A 23,287-nucleotide genomic window follows, 5' to 3' on the forward strand; every position below is an offset into this window, starting at 1 on the left:
CCCCGCAGAGGTATGTTCAACTTTTAGAGTTTTATTTAAGCTTTTCTTTACACTGTATTTTCAATATCAGTAGATAACAAACTGCATGTCATTTACAGATCACTTGGCAGCCTTGGGCTCCATTGCCTGTGACAGTCAGTGTAAAGAGGTTAAGAATGAATGTCCTTACAGTATGAAAACAGTTCATTTAAACAGTATTTCAGTCTTTCAGTCAGTACAGTCATATGTGGTACACCCATTAGCATAACAGTACAGGAAACAGTAGGTCTTAAAAGACTGAGCAGTAATGATGGCCATCAGTTAGTAAACAGTAGTGGTTCCAACAAGGGAACCGACAGAGAGTTCTGTCACAGTAACAGTAAACAGTAGGTGCTAAGGATGCTACAATACAGTTCAGAATATAGGACATACATTCATTCATTTAACAGTAATCAGTTCAGAAAACAGTACAGTTCAGTTGTTCAGAAGATAATCATTTGTGAACATATCTTTACACAATCGTCACTCACAGAGTTCTGGGCTACAGTATGCTAGAGCGTGTCTCCCCAGTCGCCAACCCTACACAGTTAACAGATTGAACACACTAAGCTACACAGTTGGGGAAAGATAATAATTTAACCCTTAATTTGCCTCGGTGTGTTCTACATCTATATCCTCAACAGGATGTCTTAAACTAGGTCTAAAAATGCCTAAAATGGGATGAGGATGCAAAGATGTGATCAGAAAACAGTTTCAGAATTTTCAGAAAAACAGAGTCCCACTCGAGCGCAGGTTTACCCGCTCGAGCGGACATGCAACAAAGGTACACGCTCGAGCGTCAACTCTCCTGCTCGAGCGTACTGTAAAAGTACTGGATGGGTGAAATCTCCGCTCGACGGGCGCTCGACGCCCGCTCGATCGTGAGACACATGCCTCCGCTCGAGCGCCCAATCCTCCGCTCGAGCGGACTGTAAAATAGTGCAGAGAAATACTGGATACTCGGATTCCACGCTCGAGCGCCAATTTCCCCGCTCGAGCGGAAGTGCAAAATCTGGGAATTCCAGATTGCACCTCCAAGCCAAAACCAAGTTCAAATGCATCAAAACCAATCCTCTTGGGCCCAATTTTCTGGAAAACATTTATAAACACATAGAATAACATGGTTCAAAACTCAATTTGAGAAATCAAAGCCCAAGGGTGTTTAATTCAAACCCAATTTCAAATCAATTTCAAGAACAAGATGAACATGCAAACATGCATGAATTTAAATCATTTTGAAGCTCCAATTTGATGCTCTAAGGAGCCAATTGATCCAAAAACAAGTTGAAAACATGGACCATTACAAAAGTATGGACATGCATGTATCATTTTACCATGAAATCAACTCACAACTCAACAATTCAAACATGCATGCATGAATTATGCTCTATATCAACATGTATGAACTAAAACATGACTTAGCTCTACAATTTAACATGGACCATGCAAGAATTAGTTCAAACACAAAAATGAGAAGATGAAATCCTTACCTAAGTCTTGAATTAGAAGACTAGGAGCTCAAATATGCAATCTATACTTCAATCCAAGCAAGATCAAGCAAAAGAGATGAAGACACTCTCACTCCCCAATCTCCCTCTCTCTAGTCGGTGGTGTGCTCAAAATGAGCTAAGAAACGTGTATGTATGAGTGTGTACAAGGCTCAACATGTGTATAGATAGAGGCCACAAGTGGTCTAATCGTAATTAAGTCAAACTTGCAATCCATCAATATTTAACCTAATTTAATCATACCTAATCAGTTTTCAGGTAGATACACCATAAATTCACATTAATTATGAGGATCATAAAACATCAATCAATTCCCGGTTCGGCCGCCGATAAGGCCTTCAATTAGCAGTTTAAACAAAAAACGTGAACAGATCAAATAATCAATCAAACAGATAGAATACAAATTAACATACACACTCAGTCAATTCAATTCCAATTTTCAGTCAGTCAGTTCAATTCAGTACTTTAATCGGTTCAATTATCAGTCATAATCAGTTCAGTACTTTAATCAATTCAATTATCAGTCACAATCAGTTTAGTTATCAGTCATCAAGGTTTATCGGTAAGCAGTGGTGAGGGTTATTACACGTTGAGCTGAGAGGGAGAGGCCTGCGGCGCCAACAGCTGGAGCAGGGGCAGGGACATCGAGGATGGCTCGAGTCCGTGGCAGGAGTGGAGCTCGGGGGGGTCGGGGGGTTAGCTGGCCAGCACTACCTACGACGATGACATGCAGAGGGCGGGGTGGGGCGACTTACTAGATTCTCATTGCTCCCCCTCCGGCGGACCACGAGCTAGTCGGGTTCTACGTCTTACCTCCGGTATGTACTACTGCATTTTACATTCTGCACAGTCATTTCATTTCATTTCGTTTGATATTCCACGGAATACTGATGCTTCTAACGCTTTTGCAGGCCTCTTCTGAGTACACTCGCCAGTCCCCAGAGCTGACCGCCTCTGTGATGGGGATGCTCCAGCAGAGCCTCAACCTTTTGGCGATTTACAGCATCCCGGTATGTTCCTCTGACCGTGGTCTCAAACCATACATAAATTGTTTCACATATCTGACGCACAACACAACACTGGATACACTGCTCTTACGGCATCTGACATACTGTAACCCACAGGCTGTTCACAGCACTACTCGCGGCATTCATACACTGCACTCATACACTGCATTCTGTACTAATAAATTGCTCACAGTATTCACACACTGCACTCATACACTGCGTTCTGGACTGATGCACTGCCCATAGCATTCACACACTGCACTCATACACTGTATTCTGCACTGATACACTGCCCATAGTATTCACACACTGCACTTATACACTGTATTTTGGACTGATAAACAGCTCACAGTATTCACACACTGCACTCATACACTGTATTCTGCACTGATACACTGCCCATAGTATACTGATGCGTTTTCCATTTGTACTTTTCAGCATCCCTTCCAGATCCCTGCCGTAGAAGGTGCCCCAGCTGGACCTTCAGTTCCTACTGGAGGAGATGGCAGAGTATACCCCCTCACCAAGGCGGGGCGCACTCACGTCGGGAGTAGCTCGCGGGCTCCAGTCCCTGATGACAATGACGAGGAGTCGGAGGCGGAGGCGGAGGCGGAGGCGGAGGCGGAGGCAGAGTCATCGGAGGAGGAGACCGGAGACGGCTTGGACTCGGGCTCAGATGACAGCGCTGATGATGCTCCTGGACCTTCGTCCAGGAAGAGGACTAGGACGGACTCCCAGGCCTGAGATCCTTTGACATATCCAGATTTTTGCTGTTTTTCTTTTTTTCCTTTTTTTTTTTATTTTCTTCTTGTTAGTAGCTAGAGTACTTTGTGCTGCCGCAGGCAGGTTTTTGTTTTCTCTAAAATTTTGTACTTGAAAAGATGATGAAATGAAGTAAACTTTTTATCTGAAAAAAGTGTTATATTTGTACATTTCATACTCTGTATCGCATTGCATCATATTACACCTCAATGTAAATGGGATTGATCTCCTGTCTGAAAATCAAACACTTGCATTGTAATAATCAGATAACGAACCAACCAATCAGTGAAATAACCCATATAAACCACTACTCAGTCCAAACACTCGGCTCACACTCTACTGGGGATTAGTCTGCATACAGCGCATAACACAGCGTTTGGTTCATTTTGCACATAGCGGATCCTAAACAATCAGCCCAAATCTGACAAGACGGACTATGAAGGTTGAATCTGTTGAAGTTGAAGCACACTCAGATGCGATCCGGAGCTCAAAAGCTTCAGAGAGGCCCAGGTTTTTTTCTGTTCACACTTATCAGGGGGTGGACCCTGCAGTTGCATGAAAGAACCAATCCATGTTTTTGCATAAATGTGGAGAATGACACAGCACTCTGAGCACAAAATGATTAATTTTTGAAATTGAAAAATGGTTTTTCAAACCGGGGTATTGAGCCTACAACTGAACACCGTGAAAAAGACTCAACAGCGAAAGTAGAAAGGTAGACTACCTAAACACAACGAGACACGCTCGAAACAAACTCAAAACAAAGGTTAAAGTAAACAAAACAAAAGACACGACATACAGATGCGTCAACGAAGACGGGGGACCTCAGATCACGAGGAGCCAGTTTCTCCAGGTATTGTTTCCCACCCTTTCTCATTTGTGTGATTCTCACATCACTCGGCCCTCAGGCTCGGTTTTTCTCTCAAGACCCTTTGGCTCGCTTTTTCTCTCAACTTACACCTCTCTATTCTTTATTCTCTCATTTTTATCCCTCCCCGGGGTGTTTAATGGATGAATAGGAAGTTGTGGGTTCATGCCCGACATGGTTAGCTCGCGGCTGTTTCTTCTGGTGGCGTTTAGTCGATGCCCCATGTAAGGGAACGGAGTACGTTGATCCCTTCAGATTCGTGCTTCGCATTTGGTTTGATACCTCGTTGCTCGGAGGTTGGGAGAGCTTTCAGCCCTTTAATGACAGCCTCAGTTGTGCCCTTTTTGGCAAGTATGTTGGTGATGGGGGAAAGACAGGAAGCCTGACTCAACTGTGCCCCTGGTTCATCATTTTGACCATTTTTTATTTTGGTTTTCCTATAAAACAATTTTGACCAAGATGAGAGTTAGATCAACATACTTGTTTGATTTTTGATTTGAAAATCATGAATATCAAGCCATGAGCACTGAAAATTTTCTTTTTTTGGTCCAAAATGGTCTAAGTTTTGGAGAAATGAAATAGTTTTCGAGAAAATAGTCAACCTCAGTAAAAATTTTCAAAAACTATTTTTGCAAACGATCAATGCTCAACGAGCACGAAACTTACTCTTGAGATGCGCAACCTCGGATCGGAGGCAATGAAAAATTGCCCCTTGTTTGAAGGACGCTGCACGGCAACGGAAAGTTGCCCCTGGTTTGAACGGCGACTCATGGCAACGGAAAGTTGCCCCTTGTCTGGATGATGCCGCAGCATATTGTAAACAGTCCTCACTAGTGATGATCACGACCGAACTTTCTCGGATACAGAGAAGACGAAGATGGTCAAAACCAATATATGGACACAGTCACTTTGAAAGTGTTGGTGGCTGGACTTCAGGACGAAGCTGCCTACGTATCCCAAACATGGGAATCACGGATGATTAAAACCATTACATGGACTTAGTCGCTATGAAAGCATTGGGGGCTGGACTTTAGGACGAAGTTGCCTACGTATCCCAAACATGGGAATCAAGCCTTACGTAGTTCCGGTTAAGGTACACTCGGGTATTTTAACCTTCACCTTTTAGGCTCTAACTTTTGCCAAGGCGCCCGATGCGGGTTTTCGACCTTGCGAGCTTTTCTTTCCTTTTTCTTTATTCCCTTTCTTTTTTCTCTCTTTTGTATATTTTTATTATTTTTTTTATTTTTTGTATTTTTCTCTCTTTTGTATATTTTTTCTTTTTTTTTTTGTATATTTTTTCTTTTGCTCTAACTTTTGCCTGGGTCGCCCTTCCGGGTTTTCGGCCCAGCGAGCCGTTCAAAGGGTAAAAGTGTAACAAGTCCATGCCAAATGGTTTTAGGGTCTCAAAGCCATCTGTATCCAAGACAGTGGCTGTTGCATTGACTTACTGAAGGACCCATCTTCGGCTCTTCGAGCAAATCGGACATTTTTGCCCCTAGTTTGGAGGGGTGCTTCTGTTCTAACTTTACAGGCTTCTTCTGATGAGATCTGATCTTCTTGATCTGACTTTGGTGCCTCTTGCTTGAGGGCTACTTCCAATCTGGCCACACAGGCCTCTCTTGATGGTCGATCGTTGAACACTCCGAATTGTGGTTCAAGGCTTTAAAACAAGGGCTCGAGTCTTGAGGCTGAGAGCAATCCTAAGCTGCACAATCTCAAGAGTGATTCCACACAGGTCTTCGCAGGACCGCGCAAAACATTTTGTTTTTGAAAGTTTTTAAAGAAGCGACAAATCGCTCGCGCTGAAGATAGTGTGGAACCAGTCTGGATCAAGCCAGTGTCCTTCTCACTACTCACCCTGACAAGCATGATTTCAAACATTAAGGGCTTAGCACGCCTCTTTTTCTCTCAATTTGATCAAAGTTTGCAAAACCCGAGGAATTTCTTCCTCTTTGTTTTCACGGCAGTGTTCAAAAAGTTTTGAAAAACTTAGGTCAATGCAATGATTTTCAGGGCACAAGAGAACAGATGGAATGTACTGCTGTTCCATTCAAGTCCTCTGGCACAACTAATTCAGAATAGTAGTAAGCATGGAAACATGATAGCCGCAGCTGTTTCATTCAGATTCCCTGGTTGCAACTGGCTCCACAGCAGAGACAGACTCAAAAAGAAAGTAAAAGGATAATTACAAAACAAAACGGTGTTCGAGGCGACAACCCCGGAATCACCTGACATTCTATACAATGGGACCGACTCGACGTGACAAGACAGACCCTTAAACAAAGAGACAGACTCAAAACAAGACCACCGAACTGACTCCACACCTAAGTCAGAAACCACAAAAAAAAAATGGCATTCGTAGATGCTCAAAAGTGCGTGCCAGACGTCACATCCAAAATGCACCAAGCGCTGCCCGCAGGTGGTCCAACCCCTGATCACATACTTGCAGTATCCTCGAAGTCCAACAGCTCAGTGGTGACAGACTTTGCTGAGGTAGGTGGGAGGATGACCTCATTGTCGATCAAATCTTGCACTTCATGACGAAGGCGAAAACAACCATCGGTGCTGTGGCCGGACTGTTGGTGGTACGCGCAGTAGAAGGTAGCATCATGTGAGAGAGGGAGATTCTTCGGGAGAGGCCAAGGCTCGAGGGGTTTAAGATGTCCCTTTTTAGCCAATATTTGAAATGCCCTAGACAAAGGCATGTAGAGGGCATGAAAGACTCTGCGCCCTCGAGGCAGGTACTTTGAAGTCTGAGGGTTCTTGCTAGACGCACTAACGAAAGGGTTGGCAAGCACTGCCTTAGCTTTCTGATCTCTTCCTGGTACAGGGTTAGGAATGACAGGGACTGTCTTGGCATGACGGGGCCCGTCACGATTTTTCGCCCAGCTTGAACTGCCTTCGGTTGGAGTGGGGAAAGCATCATCCACAGCTTTAGTCATGACTGCGAATACTTGTTGCTTATTCATCCCCTCGGCTTTCAAAGCCTCGGCTACCCACAGCAGTTGTTCAATGGGATCGGCATCTGCCTTCATTTTGTTCTTGCCTCTGGCCTCATCCTGATCGAAGGTTTGGGTTGATGTTGATATGTCATTGTTATAGTTGGAGGCCACCTCGGGTTGGCTAAGTTCGATCACAATCCGTCCCAACAGTAGGGGCTCCTGTGGTACAAAATTCTCGGCATACGGTGCGGCTGGTGGCAAAGCTGACATTCCGTAAGCGAGATCCGCCACGGACCTCTGGAGGTCACCTATCATTCCCATCAATTCGAATGTGGTGGGCTCACGATCCTGATACAACTGGGGGGTCCAGACCGGGTGCGCGACAGGCGACCTGGGTGGATGCGGTACATCGACATTGGTCTCGCTTTGCAGAGTGATTCCTTAATCTAATGCGGCCGTCATAACCACAATCTCCTCTGAATTCTGCGTCATGATATGTCCGCTGTACTGAACGGTGACTGACGGATCAGATATTTGTCTTACCTCAGCAAGGGGGAACACTAACTATTCTGTATCAACTCTCTGAGCTGAAAGGAAAAACAAGCAGCGTTTCAGCCCAAATGGATCAAACACAGATGTAGCCGAACAACTGTACTCTACTGCTGACCATTGTTGCCCAAAATCACTGCCCCCAAAATATTGAATCAGATACCCACAGATATAACTGATACTCATAAACTGATACTAGTGCCCTCAGGCCTGATACTCAAACTTGTAAACTGATATGTACATTCCCTGTAGAGATACACTCTAAAAGCATGTTGCAAGTAAAGAGAGCCAAAACACCCCTATGGAGGGGTAGGGTTTCCCTGTCCTACTTTTGTCAAGAGCTAGGGTTTCACTATCGCAGTTTTCAAACAACCTCACATCGGGTAAGCAACTTGTCCTAGTTTGGAATAGTCACTATGGATTTCGATATGCACTAGGTCGAATGGTCGAAAAGGGTGCCCCGGTAAAACCGGGGTTTGTGTTCCCATACTGTCAGAGCCCATAACCGATTAGCCTTATGGCATGCTTTGACAAAGTCAAGCCTCCGGCAAACCGTTCAGGAATGGCAGATGGCAAACACGGTGTCCTAGGCACACCAATGCACATGCAATGCAAAGAGACATATAAATGAAGTCAAAACAAGATATCACGAGTTCGAGTCAAGCTCTCTAAAATCCTTAGCAAAGTCGCCAGAAACTGTAGACGTCCCCGAACGCCCCGGGAGGACGAGTCCCATTCTGTTCGTTTGGGTTCACTACAATTCGGACTCTCGAATTGTCACGGTTCTTAATCTGAACCAAAGAGTCCAAATCCGGCAAATCATTTTAGAAAACAGATTTTTAGAAAAGAAGTGCCAAACATGGACTGCTTTGCCAGATATAGAGTCGCCACCTAAATATTTTATTTTGGGGGAATTTAGGAAACCCTGACTCGGTGCCAAAGGCCACGTGTCCGTCATCACCAAAGTTGCCTCGGCTCGGGAACTTGGGTACGATTGGGGAAGGTCAGCTATGAGCACCCCCGCTCGCCCGATCAAAGATCGGCCTCTACTAACCATGATATCTTGTTTTAAAAACATTATATGCTCTTATTCTGGTTATTAGCCTAGAATTACTATGTTATGCGCACAGCAAACAAGTATAGACCGAATCGCCTAAATTGGAACAAAACATTTCATGTTCGTTTGTTTGAAAAACAGTTTGAAATTTGCTACTCGCAAGTAGGCTAAAGCACGGATTTCAACGAGTTGTTCTAACTCAAACAACCCAACCTTCACCCACAGGCATTCAAGCAGTTTAAATCACATAAGCATCTAGCCACATGGTAAGCATGCTGTCATGTTGACATTCACACTCATGCGAGATGCTAAAGCATAAAAATACTTACAATGTACTCCGAGCCAAGACAAGAACATGTTAGCAATCAATGCATGATCTAAGTCCATGTTAAGTGGCTAATGCAACGCATACAGAATGCAATCCAGAATAGGCTCGGCTAACCTAAGGATGACATGTGAAAATGCACAGATAGCATGTATTCAAGTTAGATTTGAAATACATTATGCAGTTAGCATGATGCGCCGAGCCTGGTGCATGCAAGACTAATGAATGATGCGCGCATGCATAGCATAAGGTAGGCTAAAGTAAACATGTCCTAATACTAACCATCAAAAGCAAGCAAGTAAAAGGGAGAAAGAAGTGGGGGTTGGAAGACATGCACACACGCACCCACACTTATTACAAATTAGCCCTCGCTCGGAGGGACCAAAAGAATAATACAAATTAATTAACCTACAAGCTAATTAATTATTGCAGACCAATTAAGCTAGCTAAGCAACTTAACTAATCTAAGAAAGCAGTAAAAAGCAGCCTCGGGAAGAGGGTCCAATGCAATGCGTGCTCGGCTTCACTCGGAAAGCCACTGCCATGCACAAGTTGCCTCTGCTTTGCCCTGCTATACTCCTCTGAAGACTGCAAAAATCCCAGAGTGTGCTCTCTGGATGCTGTGAAGCACCACCGGCTGAAGGAATTGGTCACCGGCCATGGAGAATGGTCATCGGCTAAATATTGTGCTCTCGGCCAAATATTCTTTGCCGGTCGGCACTCAACACTGCCGGTCGGCCAAATTTTCCTGCTGAATCTGTTTTTGACAGCAGCAGAGGGCAAAACAGAGCATGGCAATGCATTTCAAGCAATGTATGCACCAATCACACCCCTTATCATATTTATGACTCAAAGGGATATGATTCTCGATTCTCGGACCACCAATCACGCATTTCCATGCATGATGGCCCAAGGAACCAAGTATGCATTTTGATATGGAATGCAATGCACATAATCAAGCAAGGGCCTCAACCTCTATCATACTCAACTCAAGAGGTGAAGCATGCATGCCAATGCAATGCATCCTAAGTATGGAGGCTAGTATGCAACATGGCAATGCAATGTGTAATGTAGGTTAGGCACACAACCTAAGTAAAGAAGCATGTAAGGCATAAAGCAATGCAACCTACAAGTATGCAAGACACAATATGGATGTTCAAGCATGCAAGCAAGCATGTGACTTCATTCAATCATGCAACAACACACTAGTATGCAACAACACACAAGGTGGGCATGCAACAACACGCAAAGGGGTGGACTTAAACTAATTTGGACAGCCCTCTACTAGGTCCAAAATAGTGGCCAAAATGATGCAACAAAGGCATGAAAACACACACACAAATATGCATCAACAAGGGCCTAAACATGGAGCATAAGCCATCAACTCTTCAAAGCATGAAATGGATGAAAAATGCAAGCATATAAGCACATCATGAGGTCTGAAATAACATACCAGGTGATTCCAAACCACTGAAACAAAGCAAGGATGGCATGCCAGAGAGGCCAAAGCTTAAGGCATTCAAGAGGGATTGCATGGTAGCTATACAAAGCAAGATATGAATGACTCAAATGACCTAAAACAGTCCCTTAGCACATCAAAATATGCATGTAAGCTTCACAAAGCTTAGCCAAAACACATGAGCATGGTAGTCTAAATGCTATGCATGTATTGAGGCAAATCATGGCATTACAAGGCATGTATGCTAAGCAAGCATGGTGTACCAAAACCAACTCAACACAATGCTATTTCATGGCAAAATAAGTATAAATATCAGTCAAGGCATGGTCAACACACACTTAAACTAGATGCTCCCTAAAGAGGCAAAAATTGCCCTTTTGAAGGACAACAAGGAGATGGGGTGGCCCTCTCCTTCCTAGGACCTCAAGGCACCATCCTCACCTCTGAAATCCCTCAAGATTTCAGTGGTGAGGAGGCCCAAACACAATGGTCTCGGAGCTCAACCAAAATGGCACAAAACAAAGGCCAAACAAGCCTTAAGAGGGGTCAAACAATCCCAAAGCTTAAAACACCCTTAACAAACTATTTAGAGCAGAAAAAAACAATACTTTTATATGTTATATGTTAAGCTCAAAAACAGATGCAAGATAGGCTAAAAAGCTTTGCAAAAATGTGGTAAAAAGGGACAAAAGTCTTACCCTTGTAGACCCTCTTCACAAACAATGTTCCAGCAGCTCTTTTGGTTCCAAACCAGTCCAAAAACTTCAAAGAAAGACCTCTGGTACCTCAGCAACTAAGAAAAGGTGTGATGGTAGGTGTTTGTGCACAAAAATAATACTAAACACAAGAGAGAGAGATATAGAGTAGAGGATATATGTAAACCCTAACCCTAAAGCTCAAGCTCTGAAAATATTGTCTAAGTTATCTCACCTAAAAGAGGGAGAAGAGGCCCCTCTTTATAGAACTTCCCTCTTGTAAAGCTTCTCAAAAAAGCCATCCAAGAGGGAAATCCCTCCATACACGTGTATGGAGGGGAGCAAAGGTGGGTGCCAGCTATCACAGCTGGCACAAAAATATCTACAAAAGCAGATGAACAGTGATCGGCCAGCCAAAAATGCAATTCGACCAAATAGATGGCCAGTCGACCATATAAAGTGCCGGTCGGCCAAATATATGGCCGGTGGCAACAAACCACAACCGGTGGCCTCAAGCCCTGGCCGGTGGAGTGTGGGGATGCCTCACAAGGCATTCCCTGCCCCTCAAAGGCAAAACACAAGTGTTTGGTGTAAAACCAAACACCGAACAGTCGAGTCGAGAGATCCTAAGGCGAGGCGCGTTGCCGAGACCTCCGGGAACTCAAGATGAACACAAACAAGGATGATCACCGAGTGTTCAAACGGTGACGTCCAAGTCTTGAGGACGGTCAAAAATGGGGTGTCTACGGCCCTCCTCGTGGATTACATTGTGAACTGGTTGATAGAGAAGTGTGCTTGCACGCCGGCCAATGTTGGCAAGGATTCTGAATGGGGGACACAGTTGTTTGGGAGTGATGGTGTTGTTGACTTGGACTAGGCGTTTGTGCTTGGATTGTCATTCAGTATTTACTTCCATGGGACTGTTGTTTATTTTTAGTTACTGTTTTCATCGACTGTTTTGTATAATAATTTTTTTTTTTTTTTTTGGTGCTGTGGTGCACATTCGAAACTATTCTTATTTATGTATTTATTTTTTGCTTTGGACGTTTATTTATAATTGTCGGGTACAGTAGTTAGGTTTTCACCCATTTTTCAAGACATAGGTACTGTCTGGGAGTGTACGAGCCACAAGATGGCACTGTTATGTCACATGGTTGTTATGCAAAATTCTCATGGCCAGGGAATCTATGCTTGGTGCATCATGTACGTTTTGTTTTTTGTTCAGGCCCTATGTAGTGAAAACATAGGTTCGACTTTGCTTTTGTTTGCAGGTATTTTTTATTTTTTTTGTTTTTATTGACTGGTTTGTAGTTCTATTTATTTCTTAAATAGTATCTTCGTATTTATTTATTTATGTTGTAATTTTGTGGTCTATTTATGTATGGCATATATATGTCGTTGCAATTTATTAATTTTTTTCCCCTTATTTTATGTATATAGTTATTTGCATTTCTGTATATATCTATATAGTTTCGTTTTGTTTTTTCGTTCTATTTATATACTTATTTATATTTATGTAATTGTAGTTCTATAAAAAAATGTTCCTAGCCATTAATTAATTTTTGTATAGTGCAATGCTTTATTTATTGCTTTATATATTTTCGTGGTCATTGTTTTGTTTTGTTTTGTTTTTTTCCAATTCTATATTTATTTGTGCTTTAGTAATTTCTAGTGGTAGTTTTTTAGTTATTTATATTTCCGTTTTGAGTTATTAATTCCCAATTTTTGTTCGATTTATTTATTTATTTATTTAGATTTCTTTACTTAATAATTTTAACTAAAATATCTGATGCAATATTTAGGTTATTTGATGTGTCTCACGTGAATCAGAAACAAATGAAACTTGGTTGCTCAGTTATATGGAAGCAGTCAGACTAGAAATTGTACAAACTTGGGAAATGTACTACCATTCACATGGTATTGTCACCTATTTCATCTTTGGGTAATCACATGGCCACAGCATGATATGTGGTACTTGAAGATGTCAAACAAGTGCTATATATGATGGAGTTGATCAACCCATGTTGTGAATGCCAACTACAGCTTGTAATTTGTTTTTCTATATTTTCGAACGTCTATGGATCTGCAAGAGGGTACTAGCTTGGGAGTTGTACGCAATGGCCAAATAAATGCGTGGATACAAGAGACGATCGGAGAAATGGAATCAACAACATCAATGATTTTGGTGGAAATTGCACACGTTGTCAATGAGTACGCGTATCTTGATAGGACTTCGTTTCACACATCATTATTGACCGGTCACATGTGGATGGATGAGATGCTTTGAGGTCAGAATGAAGCATTTCAACAAAATTTTTGGATGTCACAAAATGTGTTCTTATTGTTGTGCAAGACATTAGTTGAGGATTTCGGCCTCTCACTACCACAGCGTCCCCACGGTGTGGACGTAGTTGAGAGTGTCGACATGTTCATATTCGTGTTGCGGGACTTCACGAGTTTGGATATTGAAGACCATTTCCAACACTCGGGGGAAACAGTATGGCATCATGTGATGCAAGTTCTTAAAGCAATGAAGTTGTTCACGATTGCACACTATCGACCGACAAGGTCACAACACAACAGACATCCATTCTTAGAGTCCTGATTAAAATATTTTCCATTCAAAGTGAGTGTAATCCTTTTTCGAACATTTCATGAATAGTAACCACATTTAGAAAACAAGGGAGAACAATTTTTGGATTAAAGCATTTCTCCTTTACATTTATGCAATTGCTTTGTGTGCTTGTGTAGGACTGTATTGGCATGCTTGACGGCACACACGTGGAGGCACATCTCCCACCGCAAGAGGCAGCGCTATATTTTGGCCGTAAAGGATGGCACACGCAAAACATACTCGCAGTGTGTGATTTTGACTTGTGTTTTACTTTTAGATCTTGCGAATGGGAGGGTAGTATGCACGATGGCAGAGTTTTCAATGAAATAACACAGGACCCGGCTAAACAATTCCCTAACCTAGAGGAAGGTTAGCTAAATAAGGGCTGGTCAATTTTTGTATTAGTTGTGTGCATTTGATATTTGTAATGATGTTACTAATGCAAAATTATCAAATTACGACCAAGAAAATATTACCTTGTTGATGTGGGGTACAAGAACCAAAAAGGCTTTTTGGCGCTGTTTAAGGGATGCTGCTACCACTAGGAAGAGTTTCGTGCTACTGAACGACCAAGAAATGCAAACGAAATTTTCAACATGGTGCACTCCTCCTTACGGAGTGCAATTGAACATACGTTCAGAGTATGGAAAGCGCAATGGGGATTTCTACATAACATGCCTCGATATGATTTTAGGAAAGTGCAGGTACCATTGGTCGGGGCTTCAATGGTACTACATAATTTTATACATTGAACCTCCAACGATGATGAAGCATTCAGTAGGGTTGCGACTGTAGAGAATTTTGTTTTCAACGACATGCCAAATGTTTGGGGTGTTTGTGATGACGAACCAAAGGGCAATGATGACGTACATATGAACGATGTGAGAAAATCAATTCGGAATGAACTGGTGCGACATCGGCGTCAGCTTGGGTTGTAGTACAACATTGAATTTTTAATAATTTTTGTAATTTTCATGTGATGTGTTATGCAACATTGAATTTTTAAACTTTTATAATTTGAACTACGTAATATTGAAAAATTTTAATATTACATTCCCAAAAAATTGTTAACACACACACATGGGTAAAAAAGTAAAATTCCAAAGTTGGGTAAGGGTATTTGGTCATTTTACTGTGATTTAACACCATAAACAAATATTAGTCCAAAAAGTAAAAAGCCAGCTTTTTACCAACTTCTCAAATCACTTTTCAAAAAAGCTAAAAAGCTTGGTAAAAAGCTAAAAGCCATCTTTTTACCAACTTCCCAAAACACCCCATTCTTTTAGTAAGAGTTTTAATACATGTAATATTGCTCTTTAATTTTTGTGTCAACTGTCTGTCTTTCTTGCTATTATGGCCTAACAGCTGTTATAATGACTAGATTTAAAGTCTACCTATCATCATTTAGAACATTTAAAATCTACAAACTGTTCTATAACAGAGCAAATTTCTAGAGGTGATGTCATTTAGCTTTGTTTTAGGAGCACTTCTTCTCTTGACAAGGTGATTCATCCTGCTTGGCCTAAATTTACTTGGAAGCAAATTTGGTCCCTACCTCTACCCTTCAAGATTCAATTTTTTATATGGTGTAGACACTTGTAGACACTCCATTTTTGACCACCCTTAAGACTTGGGTGCTTTATTCCAAACACATGATGATGAAAGTTACACCGTACAATCTTTTGAATTCTCAGCAAAGAAATTTGGATTCAAGCTCTAATCCCAAACCTTATACCCCATTTTGACCAAAACTATTTTAAACTTTAAAACCCTCTTTTTCAAAATATTTTTTCAAATGTTTCCACAATATTCCGAGACTCGCATTTCGTTTAAAATATTGCACTTTTCGGTAAACCGAGTAAGGACAAAGTGGAGATACATGGAAGGGAGGTAAACTCTTTGAAAAACATTTAAAAACATCTTATTTATAGGTTTGGAGTTAAAGGAAATAGGAGAGGATGGAAGAAAACTAGTTTAGGAAAAGGTTGAGCATCAATCCGTTAAGATATAAATGAGCAGCCTTCACTAAATTAGGCATATCTCTTTGTACACTTAGAATTTAGATGTGAGGCCACCACCATTAGAAATTAGACTTTCAAGACTTCAATTTAGACTCAAGAATCACCTAAAACCAAATCCGAATAAGGGAGATATGCCCGTTTGAAGTCGAGTCTAAGATGCAAATTTTTGGAGCCGACTGAGTCCATTTAGATCCAGCCGGCTTTCAATGAAAAATAGTGAATTTGTGCCTTTTAGAGCTGGCCTTTCATTTTTGGGTTCGGCCGGCTCTCAATAGCGCCAAACAGACAGTTAGCGGGAATTGGACAACTGGCGTTATTTGAAGATATTTTTGGCCAATTTGGCTTAAACTCTATAAATTCGACCTCTCCCTTCAGAATTGAGGGTTAGCAAATTTTCCAAAGGCTTTAAAGAGCTAAAAAGACCCCTTTTTATCTTCAACACCTTTCTTTACCTTCAAACATTTTTCAACAATACATATATACAATACATACACCATTAGAGCTTGTTCTTGGAGCTTTATGTTGAGATTTCAAACTGAATTTCAGAACCTTAAGGGTATTTTGAATCAAGTTTGTTAACTAAGAAGCATCCTCTCTTTCAAGAGTTATAAGCTTTTCACCTTTTTCCTTACTTTCATTTCTATCTTTTTTTCTTGTGTTTCCCTACTGTTTTGGATCCATTCCAAGTGTTGGAATTTGGGGTTAAATAGCTACCAAAGGTAGAAAGGTTTAACACCTTTTCTTACACCTTGTTTCATAGCTCATACCCTTTGTTCTTGCACTCTTTTCTTTGTTTTTTATACTAATTTTCAGAGTTTAAAAAGGCTGAAAAACATGGTTTAAAACTCTCAAAAGTGGAGGGGTTAGCCACCTCTCCTTGATTTTGCTTACTAGTTTTATATCTCTTGCTTTTGTCTATCTTTTTGTGCTCTTTAAACACACTTTTAGCCACTGTTTTTGGGCTGTTTTGGGACTGTTCTTGGACTGTTTTGGGGTTGAAATATGTGATTTAAAATTGCAAAAAGTGGAGAGGTTAGCCACCCCTCCTTAGGCTTTGTTCCATATCTTTTTCTCTACTCTTTCTACTTACTTTCTCTTGCTTTTATACTTTCTTTTTTTTTTTTTTTTAACATTTTAGGGGCTGTTATGGGCTGTTTAATTCATTTAAATAGCTTATGCTTTGAATATCATACTTGTTGTGTTGTAAGTCCTCATGGCTTTGGTTGTTTAGGCCTTAGACACTGAATCATTTGAGTTGATAGCTTTATTTACTTAGTTTTCATGCGAAAAGTTTCATTTTAAATAATCAACTTTGCATAATCATTTCTGCACCCTCCCTCCATTTTTCTTTTCTTTTGTTCGAGAGCTATTTCAAACAAGTGCTTGTTGTTCAAGGCATGAGAAAGAGATCTATGCTCAATGGCTTAATCTCTACGGAGGTTCATCGTCAATGTATAGTCTCTCTTTTATGCTATGGATCACTTCTCGTTTGACATTTCGTCTCATTTAGTGGACTTAAACATCATTTTAGACAAATTGATTAAGTAATGGAAAGGACTAATAAAAATTGACCTAAAATCAATGAATAAAGAAGAATAAAATTGGTTGAATTCGGCCGGACGTTATGTCGAGTCCATTGCTTCGAGAATTGTCACTTATCAATCCATGATATTTTGACGAAACTTGAAGCGTGTCTATCTCCCCTTTTTGAGCCTCCATGATAAGAGGAAGGGGTGGTCGTCTCTATTGCATTTATTCAATTTTGTCGTGCCCGAAATCTTCAAGCCATCAAATTGTGCTTATTGGTGATTTTGAATTCGAACTCGCTCTTCTCTTGAGTTTTCCATGACAGAGAGGGGCAGAAGGGACAAACAGGGCCTAGAAAGGCTTGTCTGCACTGTTCTTACCTCAAAGCACAAAACATTTTTTGGCATAAAATTAGGGCACGACCGACACTTTTTTGACTTAGCCGGGTCTCATTTGGAGTCGGCCGGCTCCCAATGTTTGGTAAGTAGAGACCTTCTGGAAAAAACAGAGGGCAGTGGTTGAGGGTGAAGCAGAGCAATCTAGGCAGACAGAGCAACTTCTGGACATTGTGCATGTGATCATTGTGCCTCCTTGTTGTTTGTATTAATATTATCATTATAATTATCATTGATGTAAATATTATTGTTGTTTCAATTTCATGTATTGTTGTTATGATTAGTATCGTCATCATACGCTTGTTGTAAATAGAGCTAGATAGATAGTTAATTTAGAATTCATTCAAATATGTAATAAGTAACTAGTTTAATTCATTTATTCGAATTTGTAATAATTAGTTAATCCGAACATTTGGACACTTATTTGGACCCTCTTGCATGAGGGAAAATATGTAATAATGGTGTATGTCTTCCAAACCCCATTTCTTTCTCTCTTTTATTTACCCGCTTATGATGGTAGCATAGAGCATCATATTTACATAGCATTCTCATGTTTGCATACACTTGTTTCATGTACATTTGGGCTCGGCTCATCATACTAACCAATGTCAATTTCAATTTCATTGATTAAAAACGTGATTTATCACATGTCTTGAATTGGATCATATACCATGCTCATAGTCGAGCCTGCAAAAATTACATAAATGTGTGCGTTGCATTAGTCACATTGTATTGTTTAGGGACATGCATATTTTTTAATCATTTTTCTTTATTTGGTTTGTCTTGGAGTACTAGGTGAGCACTTATTGTTTTAGCATACCGCATAAGTGTGATTGTTGCCATGTCAAGCATAATACCATGAGGCTAGGTGCTTAATTGATATACTTCTTTGAATGCCGGTGGATGAAGGCTAATTGCTAAAATTTGGATAAATTGATTAATGTACGAGCTCACCTTTTTAAGTGACGCATATTCAAAACACTTTTTTTTTTTCAAACAAACATGAAATTAAATGTTCCAACTTTTGCAAATTGGTCTATACTTGTGTGCATCACCTAGTAAAGTTAGCCTAATAAATCGGAAAAATAGCATATAATGTAAATAAGAATCACATCATGATTAGTAGAGGCCGATCTTTGATCGGGCAAGTGGGGTGCTCAATTCATGACCTTCCCCTTTCATATCTAATGTTCCCGAGCCGAGACACTTTGGTGATAACGGATAAGTGGCCTTTGGCACGAGTCTCGGGTTTTCTAAATTTCTCAAAAATATTTAAGTGGCAACTCTGTAATCCGACAAAGTAGTCCATTTTTGGCATTTTGATTCAAAATTAATTTTCCAAACGAATTGTCGTATTTGGACTTATTTGTGTTTATCTATTTCCCATTGCACTTGTGAAATCAGATTCAGAACCACGGGAGTCCGAACTGTAGGGCTATTATATCCAAAAAGAGCACGAAAAGTAAGCTACATATGGCAACTTTGCCATAATAGACTTGCTGTGAAACAAAACTTAGTTGTTAGGGGCTTTCATGAAAATTTGGCATCCCGTCTGTTATTCTAGCTTAGAATCTGCCACTCACTTGTTTCTAAATTGTGAATTTTTCAAACAAGTGTGGTTTGGTTCTTCTTTGGGTTAATTCACACCCTCAAACATTGCTAATCTTGTATCCTACTGGTTGGGCTATTGGTTTTCACATCTTAATCTATCTGTTACTAATGACTTTAAGATCTTGTTTCAGATTATTGCTATCCTTTGGGCAATTTGGAAGGTTAAGGGACAGAGTTTATTTTGTAGCAAGAAATTCACACATCGACAAGTTTTATTCTTAGCCAAAGACATCTTCTCTTCTCTTGTAACAGCTAAAGAATTTCTTAACTCTTCTTTTTCTAGAATCCTTAATAATAAAAAAACTCTTTTATCAGTTCTATATTATTGGCAAACACTGATTCTTTCCTCAATTCATCCCCTTTCTATCTTTTTGATCCTTCAAAAAACAGTTGTGATTGCAACTCTCATCTGAGTAATTCATCTCCTTTGAGCATGGATATTGGCATGGTTGCCTTCCTTAACAATACCAAGGTAGGCTCATTATTTAAATCTTTCCCCATGAATCCTCATGATGCTCCAGTTGCATCGGTTTTGACTGCACTCAAGTGGGCTAAGGACAATAATTACTACCATGTTAATGTTTTTACTGATGCCAAATTTTTGTTTGAACAGCTAAAGGGAACTAAGGACATTGAAGCAGGCTTAACACCATAGAATTTTTATATATGTTTTGTTGTCTAGTATTTTTGCTCTTGCAAAATCTCCTTAGCATGTAAAAGTCATCTTCATCTTGCTAGGAGATTGGCACGTTTCGCGGCGTTTTCTTGTATCCCAGCTTATGGATATACCCACTTTTCTTTTGACAATGGTTAGATAGTAGGAAATATTTTGCTTTATTTTGATTTCCATCTCAGCTTGTTAGCATGATCAGTTAGTTTGCTAGTTTATTGTATGGACTATTATGTATTGTTTTATCTTATTAATTGAAGTTCTTATTTCTGCCCCTCTCCCCCTCCCCCCAAAAACAAAGAGGTTAAAATTTAAATCTAAAATACATTTACAAAACCATTCTCCACTAGTATGAATCATTGTTTGTGACTTGAATAGCCAATTTTTAAAACCTATATATGTATTTTGCATTTAACTTATTGATAAACCAAACATAAGATGATGGTCGATACATAAATTCTTATATCATAAATAAATAATTAAAAAAATTAAGGAGTCCAATCACTGACTTTTATCCAATTCATCTCATCATTGCTGAAATAAAAGCCATCAGATTTGACACTCCAATAGCAATTCTGATCTTTTAGAGAAGAAGTATCACAATGAGAGTATATTGTCTCATTGAAAACATCAAAAATTGTATCTTTGGTACCCCAGTAAAAATGGCAGAAGAAGAGAGTGGTTCCTGGAAAGTTCACTCTGAATTGCCAATTGAATTCTTGACCATTTACAAGTGTATGCATTCCAAGATCATCGTCTTTGGATTGGCAACGAACTTGCAAAGGTTTGAAGTTGGTTGGAAGGTTGTCGATGATATGAACTATAAATAATGAGAGAATCCCACACATGGTGGTTGAGCAAAGCAAGTAAAATACTAGGACAACCAACGGAATGAATGACTTCTTCATATTATATCTCTTAGAATGTCAAAATAATGTTGTTTATGTTCCGTGTTGTTGCCTTCCTTAACTCATTTACACACAAAATATCTAGGCCGAATCCAATTGAATTTTCCTTTTATTTTGAGTAATATTATACATAATCCTATTTCTTATCTCCTTTTCTCACCCCTAGACACAAAACAATAGAACCCACATTCATAAATGCATATGGGACCTACTCACTTGTGTCTTGAAATGAGAAAATGAGTAAGAAATATGATTATATGTAACATTTTTCTTTTAAAGCAATGTTATACATAATCCCATGTCTTATGTCTTTTTCTCACTCTTACGCATAAAGAAATAGGACTCATATTCATAAATGAATATGAGACCCACTCACTTGTGTCTTAGAGTGAGGAAAAGGGGTAAGAAAAGAGATTATATATAGCACTTCCTTTTTAGAACAATACTATATATAATCCTATTTCTTTTCTTTTTTTCTCACCCTTAAACACAAAACAAATGAGGCTCACATTTATAAATGTATATGAGACCTACTCACTTGCAACTTGTGAGAAAAAGGGGTAAGAAATTAGATTATATATAGCATGAAATGCTACATATAAGGAAATAGCATTAAATGCTACATATAATCATATAATTCAATTATTTACTCTATTTTTTCACTTCTTAAACATAAGGTAATGGACCCCATATTCATAAATACATATGATACGCACTCACTTGTGTTTTGGAGTGATAAATGGGGTAACAAGTGAGATTATATATAGCATTTTCCTTTTAGAACAATGTTGTACATAATCCCATTTCTTACATCCTATTTTCACCCCTAAACATAACGGGTTTAGCTCTTCTTATGTTGGGGATCCAACTTGAGAGAGCATTTAGGTTTAGTGGGCCCATTGTGAACCCGATCTCGGTGATCTAAACTATTCACTTTTTAGTACTCGTTGAGAAGATTATTCATGTAAAAAATCAAGATGATTGGATTTTGGTAGTTATATGTTTGAATCACATTTATCATAAAAAAAATGGATGGCAAATATAATTTGAAGAATAACCATCCATTTTTTAAAGACAAATGTGATTCAAACATATAACTACTAAAATCCAATCGTCTTATTTTTACATGAATATTTTTCTCAATGATTGCTAAAAAGTGAACGGTTTGGATCATTGAGATTAGGTTTACAATAGGCCCGCTAAGCTCAAATGCTTTCTCAAGTTAGATCCCTAACATAAGAGACGTCAAACCCAAATACAAAATAATAGGGCCTACATTTATAAATGCATAGGAGATCCACTCACTTGTAACTTGGAGTGAGAAAAGGCAATTGTGATTCTCTCCATTGCGACCACCTCCAATAATAATTTACCACAAAATGTGTTTCTAATAAATTTATTAGATCAGTTTGTCTTATATATGTCTATGAGGTTGTATTTTTGTGAGTAAATAAGTATATAAATAAATGACAGTGAGTGTGTGTGTGTGTGTAAATATGAAAGAGTGATTGAGTGGTGGAGATGATAGTAGTAGTGATGTAGTGGTGATAGATATTATTTTTGTTGAAACAATTCAAAAAAATATTGCCGAAAATTATTACCTAGAGGTGGTTGTTGGCGGAGAAGGAGAGAGTCATAATAGTGTTGATAATAGGGATGCATAAGGTGAATGAAAGGTATTTTAGGGATATTGATAGGTGAAAAAAATAGCAGAACTTATAGGTAATAAATCGGAGAATTCTATTTCCACACACCTACTTATCTTAGTGCACACACTTAATGAAACTTTATTTTAATGACAATCATAGCTTAAAGTAAAATGACTATAATGGACATTAAGATACACCTTTAATATTATATCTCAACTTTCTCTATGCACATCTTTTTAAAATAAAAAAAAATCTTAGTGCACATCTTTTAGTAAAAAAACCCCCTAATTTTTACACCACATTACATACTTATGTTAAAACAATAGAAACAAAAACCTGTTCAATCTCATTGGTATTTGGTTTTTCATTGGTGCACCAATCAGTATCATTCAATCTGTTACATTTTCTTCTCTTCTATTAATTATATATATATATATATATATATATACACACACACACAAATTCGTACTGTACGAGCACAGAATTATCTTCTCGTATAATTCTGTTGATCAAGTTTGCACTCTTCCAAACATCGTCGCTTTGCCACCTGAAAATACAAATGTGAGCTAGCCAGCAGGTGTGTATCAAAAATCTCTCCGATGCCTAAGTCAGCAAGTTAACAATAGACACAAAAACTCTGTGTATTTTTAGTAAGAATTTCAATACCTGTGCATAGGTCCTGCCATGTGCTTTTATAGATTC

Source organism: Camellia sinensis, chromosome 8 (genome assembly GCF_055761805.1).
Source record: "Camellia sinensis isolate YWXY chromosome 8, ASM5576180v1, whole genome shotgun sequence".
NCBI lineage: Eukaryota > Viridiplantae > Streptophyta > Magnoliopsida > Ericales > Theaceae > Camellia > Camellia sinensis.